Source organism: Neovison vison, chromosome 11 (genome assembly GCF_020171115.1).
Source record: "Neovison vison isolate M4711 chromosome 11, ASM_NN_V1, whole genome shotgun sequence".
Classification (NCBI taxonomy): domain Eukaryota; kingdom Metazoa; phylum Chordata; class Mammalia; order Carnivora; family Mustelidae; genus Neogale; species Neogale vison.
The window spans coordinates 172,420,348-172,429,515 of NC_058101.1; positions in this window are offsets into that span (position 1 = coordinate 172,420,348).

Below are 9,168 nucleotides of genomic sequence, written 5' to 3' on the forward strand. Positions count from 1 at the left end.
CAGTGATAGAATCATAGACTCCCTTTATAGGTGAGTCCACTAAGGCCAAGAGAACCTCATTACCCATGGAGAAAATGCTGATTTGTGGCAGAAGCTGGCTCCCAGGCTCCCACTCTGGTTCTTTCCATGACAACATGTTGCTTTTCCTCTCCTCCAGGCTGTCTCCCAACCCCATGCTCCTGACAAATCAGCTCACCTTTAACCTAATTTGCTTAAATGCCCTTTAACTTTGGTCTTTAATTTTTCTTTGACTAGCCAAGCTCTTTCTTCCTGAAATATGGCTTGTCTACGCTTGTCTTGAGCCTCTGTGCGTGCTCTGCTCACTCTCTGAAATAGGCCTCACCAAACCAGGCCCTTTGAAAGCACCATTCAAACTGTCTCCTTTCTAAGAACTCCTTCCTGATCAATCTTACCCAGCTTTAATTGCATCATTAAAGATTTATTTTATTTATATATTCTTGTGAGTTATGGTAGTTTATGTAGAACTTCAGGTGGAACTGAAGGGTATAGTATGGTCCCTCGACTCTCATCTATTCGCCATTCTCCAGAAATTAGTTCCCTCTGGAGTGGGATCCTACGGCTATGTTTGTACTGTTAGGATCCCATCTCTCTAGTCATAGATGAATAATCCAGGTGTGAACCACTGACCCAACCTAAGCTAATTGGAGGTCTCTTCCAAAAATTGGGACTTTTGAGTTGAGAGACACAGAGCTTTTTTGGGGGGAGGAGGGCGTTGGGGAGAGGGCCTGTGCGAAGCAACATTCTAGAAAGAAAATTCACTAATCCACCTAGGTTTCCGGTGCCTGTTGTTCTGGGGCCTGGGTCTTAGCTCTTCTTTGGATACCACACCCGCATCTTTCCAGTATATTCTTGCTTTTGCATTAGCCAGCTAGAGTTAGCTTCTACGAATGGCTATCAAAGCAAGACAAAATTCAATCTTCTCATTTTAAAAGATAAGAAAACTTGAAGTCTGGAAATACCTTCCTTCAGGCCTTTTTGCACATGTCTGTTCTTTTTTCTTCCACTAGCTTGTCATTCACCTTTTTGTTGTCCCCTTCCACACCCGTATCCCACTTGCCTGTCCCTGTCCCATGCCTGTGCTTGCATAAGGGGAAAATGCACTCCTTACCATATGCAAAGTATGTTCCAGCTCTCTCCTCTCCAAAACTGCGCGGCCATATTTCATGAGAAGCTATCTTTAGGGCCTTCTTGCCATCCCTCTCTGCACAGTCGTCCATCACTGGTCATCTATCAAGGCCATTTGTTTACTAGCTTCTAAGTGGAGATCCAGTAATGCAAAAAGGACTATTTAATAACAAGACTCCATCAGTAATGTGCATGTTTTACCAGCCCAAAGAGTTAAAACCCAAGTTCTTGTTTCCATAACAAGAGACGGTAAGAGCTGACACTACCAGCTCAACTCTGCTTCTTTGTAAAGCCATGGACAAGGAACTGGATTGTGTTCAGACAGCCTTCCTTTACAGGCCACTTTCAATGCTGCCGATACTTAGGAGGTTGGGAAGCTAGGGTGCAATAGGAATGGGAAGAGAAACTGTCCTCCTTATAAAGATTAAAACAGAACAGAATAGAATAGAATATCTGAATGTTTTATTAATTTTAAATTCTACTGTGAGAAAAGCTAGCATATTTGATTATGGGATTTAACATCTTTCAGAAGCTCACATTATTCTTTGATTTTTTTAAAGCCTTTTTACAATAACTACTCCATTATATTCACAGTGATGGGCCATTTAATTTTAACTTTAAAACAGAAATGAAAAAGGAGACTTGCAGTCCCTTGTGGAATAACGGAGACCTTTAGTTTTCAAAATTAATTCTGAAGTTTTATTTGTTATCTATGGCTTGATTTTTATACCTAATTTTTATACCTAATGCATTTTCACTTCAGTTCAGCAGCTATATTTATTAGGTATTGTACTTACTGTGTCCCCAGATGTCTTGATGTGTCTTTAAGGAGTTTAATAGCTAAATGTAAAGGCAAGTCTTACACATATAAAACAGTTTAAATAATATCATAAGCCAGAAAAGATTTGCACCCCGTGGAGGTCAGAAAGCAGGAGATGATTATATAAATATGTTTATGATTTTCAGAGAATAATTTCTCTTTCAAAAGCATTATACCCAATTGACTACTCAACCATCAAAATTATGAAGCACACTTAAGGGGAAAAACATTATGCAATGACTCTAAAAATGGACATACTTCCTTAAGTACATCTTTAACTATTTAAACCAAAGAGAATCGTTTCAAGGCATTTTTCATAACCACTTAAATAACACCATTTCCAAGGAAGTTAGAGAGGTACAGAGATGCCTTAATAATGTGTTTCTCTGTGTGATGTCAGTGGAAAAGCCAGCTAGACAACTTCACTTCCAGATAGGCATGCTGGTGCAGAAGGCGCAAGCTCCAACCCCATGCTCACGTCACGAGTGACTCAGGATCATGCTTGCTGGCTTTTGGTGGTGGAGGCTAGCACGAAAGATAGATTAGCTTCTGTGGATGCCAGGCATACTTCACGATTGCCCCTGGGTTGACACAAATTCAAGAGGAATGAGGGAAATGTGACAGAGAAGATTCCCAGTCAGTTTTTCACTCTAGGACGACAGAATGTGTACTAGTTACGGACACAAACTTGGGAGTCCAACGGTCTGGGTTGGTATCCCAGCTCTACCATTCTTTGTAACTTGGACAACTAACTTCTCTGCCTCAGTTTACTCATCTGTAACATGGAGGTAATGAAAGGTTTACTGTGATGGTTAAATGAATTAAAGCATGGAAAACTCGTGCTGCCTGGCACACGGTAAATAATGTAAGTTTGTTTTTTGTTTTAACTGAAGACTATTTGAATTATTTCTTAAACAATACACCAGTCCACAGAGGGCAGGGTTCTCTGGATGCTTCTCCTTAGGACAACATCCTGTTGTTAAATCACCTGGGGAACAGAAGAGGTGAGGAATGACAAAGTCCATGGGAAATTTGCTGCATCCACTTTACATATCATTTATGTCTGCATGTGTGCCTACATTCTGTTGTCTATCCATGCTATGTGATCTAGAACTATGCAACTCTCAAAATAAATAGGCTCCAGGACTGAGGTAGTAAACTTAGGTCACTTGATTAATTTTTCCATTCTAAAGTATACATTAGGCAGAGGACAAAAATAGAGCTAGACAAAGAGAGAAGAGAGAACACAGAAGCATGAACAAGATAATTCTCCTAGAGAGATAAGAAAAGATTCTTCCTCATCAGTGTTTCGAGTACTTAAATCAGTCCTGTGACTTTTCTGTGGTCAATGGGCCTTTTAGTTGTGTAGGTGGTAATCAAGACTATTTAGTTTGAATGGTATTTTTTTCCAAATAATCCTGGTCTTCTGCCACAGGAATCTGGTTGGAATCTTTATTACGTCAATCTGTGGAATGTTATCCTTTCCTACTGGACTGAAAACCTGAGGGCAAAAACCTAGTCTATCTTGCCTTTTTTTTTTTTTTCCCACATACTCTCCCACCTAGCCCTGTGCTTAGAACATACTGGCACTCAGCACATATTTTCTGACTATTGGATCAGATCCTAGAAACTTGTCACTGAGAGTAATTCAAACAGTTCTGCTCCACGTGGGCACCCATGCATTTGTACCACTCCCTTTGTAAGTGCAGAGGGACATGCTGGGAAATATTCAAGCATTGGAAACCTATCAGGGGTTCTAGTCTCCAAAGCCTTATATATCACTAGCCACTCACTAATCATTATATGACAGGGTCCAAATCTGACATAACATGACCTTTGATAGATGGCAAAGTAGTTTTGAAATCCATCTAAGTGCATGGTAAAAGAAACAGTGGAAGGACATTTATATCCCCTCAGACCCTTGCAGAGAAGCTCTAGCAAACTGCTATTGCTGATAAATGTTTGACACATAAACACTAAATTTAACTGGCCTAGTTTTGGATTTCACGTTATTCTTTAAGAATGAAAAAAAAATTGAATGGCTATAGGAACACATCTTTTTCTATTGATGCAACCAGAATTTCTAGTCTTGAGTCATTCCATATTTAAAGCTCAAACCACTAGCTGACTGATTTTTGAAAGGAAAAAGAAATTGACAACTGGAGAGATCTTGTCATGGCCTCAGAAAAAAACCAGACTATTGGCATTTTCAAAATCTTCTCTATTTATTCTTTATGACAATATGTATAGAATAGTGATAGAAACTTGCAAATAGATTGCATATGCCCTTAATTACATTTAACTTACATTAGTTGTCTACTTTTTAAGATTTATAAAACTATAGAATTTTAAACTTTTAGAGTCCTCTCTTTCTCAATCCTTCATTACAAACTTGGGAAAACTGAGGTTGGAGGGAGGAGTGGCTGAGCCCTGGACCCCTTATTTGTTCTGTAGGAGCCAAGATAAGCCTCCAGATATCCCCACTCCTCTTTCCATTCTTCATCTGGTCTTTATTCCACTCCAAACACTCATCTCTCTTTCAACCATAGGCTATTTCTACAAACGAGTAGTGTTCAGGTTGTAGGGACTCAGTTCCAGGAGCATAGGTGTTTTAGCTAATAGCTAACTCACTGCTTCCAAAAGTGGAACTGCAAAAAGTTCCTTTTGTCCTCCAGTGAAAGTAGTTCCCTGCCAAAGAGCATAAACACACTTAGATATGGGGAAACCGAAGCCAACCAGTGCTATTTATTGTCACGCTGATAGGCATTTGGATAAGGAGATACTCCTAACTGCAGTGGATACAACTTCCACCATTCTAGGCAGAGGGTAGCACCTGGTGCCAGTGTGGGAGGGAGGAGACCGTGGCCTAAGTCCAACAGCAGGCATATCCCCAGGGAGCAGAAGGAAGTGGTTCTGTTGGGGATACCAGAGTTTAACAGAGCAATGGGAACCAGAGTATATGTCATTCCACAGGCTAAGACAGACAAAAGGACTCCAACAATCATGAGGCTAATTGTCATGGCTCTCATTGAGAATGACCAATTAAGCATGAGCCATACAGCTCCCGGGTAAAATCAGCCCACCAGTTCTTTCTCTCTTTCTTCCTTTTTTTTTTAGATTTTATTTACTTGGGCCTTATCTACCCCTCCCTCCTGCTCGGACTCTTTCTCACTTGCTTGCCCTTGCTCTCTCTCAAATAAGTAAATAAAATCTTTAAAAATATTTTTTATTTATTTATTTGATAGAGAGAGAGGAAGAAAGTGAGCAAGAGCAGGGGGGAGCAAAGAGGGGAAGGACAAACAGACTCCCCGCTGAGCAGAGAGCCCAACACCTGGCTAGATCCCAGGACCCCAAGACCATGACCCCAGCTGAAGGCAGAACACTGAGCCAACTGAGACATGCAGATGCCCACCCACCAATCTTTTCAAGTTACCTTGGCAAAAGCCAATTATATGTTGGCAATTCAAATATAACATTCATGTCTAAAAACATTAGATTATGACACTATAACACATTTTGTCCTCTTCATTATACTATAAAATTTACAGGCTATATAACCCATAGAAGGCAGCAGTATATTAAGAAAAGAGAAAAAGTCTTTTTATCTGCTCACATTTGTTCTGAGAGCCCAGATTCCACCAATAGAGGTATTTCCTCGAAGGACCCATATTAATACAGATGATTAATGAAAAATTAAAAATACAATATTTTCTTTAATTAAAATGAAACATGAAAAGAAATGTTTCTAAAATTTGTCTTTCTAGATATTTGGCCATTCCAAAGGTCCAACATCATTTTGCACATTGGTAAGTGAAGTGGCTTTTATTCCATTTTCACAGAGAGGGATGGAGTATTTGAGACTCTGTGAATCCTACTTAGTAGACTAGCATTCTGGCAACATATAAAGTGGTCTTTAGCTCTGCTTCATGATTACCCTGAGGAGAATTTCAAAATAGCCTTGAATAAGGGTTAGACCACTTAAGGATGGAGCATATGATTTCAGGAAACCTAAAAAAAACTTTGAAAGTTGAGCCATTGCCATTGCATGTGTTAAGAACGCCCTTCTTTTTTGAGTGTTTAAACCACACATATTTACCACACAGTACTTCTATTCCACTCTCCCTTTCTCATGACTCATCTATCCTGTAGTTTAACAACCGGTCTTTTCAATTCTCACCTGCTCTAATTTCATCCCAAAGATTGCAACATGTTGGATACTTCACTTTCATGTGGTTTAGTCTTCCTTCTTATCTTGGACATTCTCTGATTATCCAGTGAGTTCACAGGTCAGTATTAGAGTTGCTTTCTTTTCTTTTTTCTTTTCCTTTTTCTTTTTTAAACTCAATTAGCCAACATATAGTACATCATTAGTCTCAGAGGTAGTGTTCAACAATTTATCAGTTGCATATAAAACCCAGTAATCATTACATCACATGCCCTCCTTAATGCCCATCACCCAATTACCCCATCCCTCCACCCACCTCCCCTTTCACAACCCTCAGTTTGTTTCCTGTCATTAAGAATATCTCACAGTTTTTCTCCCTCTTTGAGGACTTCCCTTTCAGTTTTCCCTCCCTTCCCCTATGATGCTTTGTGCTGTTTCCTATAGTCCACATAAGTGAAATGATATAATTGTCTTCCTCTGATTGATTTATTTTGTTCAGCATAATACTCTTCAGCTCCATCTAGGTGGATGCAAATGATAAATATTCATTTTTTCTAATGGCTGAGTAATATTCTATTGTGTGTGTATGTGTGTGTGTGTGTGTGTGTGTGTATACACCACATCTTCTTTATCCATTCATGTATCAATGACCATAGAGTTGCTTTCTTACTTTTAGACAGAGGATAGTCCTGATTCTGTCACACTTGTGATACGGATGGGTGAGCTGTCAAACTTAGCTTTTAAAGTGCTATTAGAAGAGTATTATGGTAGAATTGCAAATCTTAACCATAAGATTGTTAGGCGGTAGAGCCATTTTTCATATGCAGTCATGGTGGTAATAGGGAATAATGAGATGGTTCGCATCTTGGCACCAAAACATGACCCAGGTTTGTAAAGGTAATCTGTTAAGTGGGGGGCCACCAAGGGTCTCTGTACAGGCCACCAAATGTGGGGCAACCTGGGTGGGTGGAGGCTGGCAGTGAAAGAATTCACCCAAGGCAGACCAAGGAGATAGAAGTTTATTGAATACACTGCAAGGGAGAGATAGACAGGACAGTGAGGTAGAGATTGCCTGCTATGAGGCAGGGGTGGGGGACTATAGTTAAAGGGGAGTATGAGGAGGTATGGGAACATATGGAATTTTCCTTTTGGGTTAGATGTAAGTAACCCATTGGTCAGCTAGGCCTTATGTGTATTTTGAGGTGGGTTGTCTGATGGGCCTGTTGGTATTCAGCCAGGTCAGTGTGGGACCTTCTACCTTACTCAGCTTCCCATTGTTCAAGCTGGTTGCCCCAAAACAGCCTTTACATTCCCCTTGAACAATTTTGACCCTGAAATCTTTAAGATTGCTGAGGGTAGAAGGTCTTGTCTTCTGTAACTGCTTCATGCTGAATGAGGGGTATAGAGAAGGCCGAGACAGCTGTGTCTAGAGTGGATGACCTATGGGAGTCTCCCTTGAGCAGAGAGGATCCTGTCAGCTTGACGATGTGGTGCTGAAGGACGCTTGGCACCAGGAGGAAAAGCATGGGAGAAAACAGCAAAACATGATTAGAATAACAAGAAGGAAAAGAAGCCCAAATAAGAGTCCTTTGATAATTGGCAAAAGCCCTCCCCCTATCTAGGATTTTAACCAGTCAGTGAAAGAAAGGGAAAGATCCTTTAGAGTACCAATTTGAGTACTCATGTCAGTTAAAAACCCAGAAATAATTGTGGTAATCTAGAATGTATACACAGCACTCTGTTTTTGTGATAATACATGTTGCACCTTGTGCAGCAGTTAAAACATCCAATGCCATTCTACTTTGTAAAACTGCTTTACACATTTGTGTGTTACTTCGGTATTTAATAAGGAAATACTATTTTGAGTGTCATTTAGGGCTTCAACTGTGTACTTACTAAGTGTGTCCATGTGCCAAGTGACATCCTCCAGTCCTAAAGAGGAAATAAAGAAGGTGTTAGGTGGCCATAGCAATGAAATATGGAACATGTCCACTGTCATTTTAAATTTGAAGGATTGGCTGGGTTGGTAATGGTCTTAATGCATCTGTGCATCCAGGCAAACCACAGAGTACGGCGGCCTATCCAGCTTGGAGGAAGCTGTGGCTGCTGGTTAGAGCTGCGGAGCCACTGGGTCCCATTAGGAGCCAGCCATCTCATTCTGGGCCTCCTTGTCCAGTCAGTAGCAACCAATTAGTGACCAGAAGAACAATGATTTGTGAGTGTATTTCTGATGACAGCCATCTAACTACTCTGTGCTATTTGCCCATGTATCGTAAGTATGGTTTCTTTATTCCTGGCATAGAATTGCCTTTCGGCTTAACTGTCCCATTGGTGGGTAAGCCATAAATATTCATCTTAGATTTCATATGTTCCATTCAATGTATACTGAGAAGTTGGGCTTGTAACTTAGTCAGTATGAGTTGGTCCCCATTTATTTGCGGGTGAGTGCATTCAGTCAGAACCTTAATGGTTTAAGAGTATGAAAAGGTCTGACTGTGGCCTGAGAGATTCCAGGTGGTGTTGACCACAGACCAGGGGGTAAGGTTTAGTTTTGTTATAGAAATATCACTAAAAAGGGGCACCTGGGTGGCTCAGTGGGTCAAAGTCTCTGCCTTCAGCTCAGTTCATGATCCCGGGGTTCTGGGATCGAGTCCCGCATCAAGCTCTCTGCTCAGCAGGGAGCCTGCTTCCCCCTCTCTCTCTGCCTGCTTGTGATCTCCCTCTGTCAAATAAATAAAATCTTTTTTAAAAAAAAGAAATATCACAAAATAGAGCAGTATTTGGGTCATAGATCATATCTAAGGCATAATTACATAAGGAATGCCAATCTCTGCCCTAAATAGGGAACCCATCAAAGCAGACCAGATGTGCTTGAGACAGGTAGAATCCCAGCAAGCTGTTAGATTTTGAAGTTCAGCATAATGTCGTGCCCATTGTAAGAAGAAATCGTCAGTATGAATTGGGGAAAAGAGAATGAAAAAGAATTGTACAGCCATCATTGTGATTTGAAGAAGTTTGAGGTCTTTCACAGGTTCAC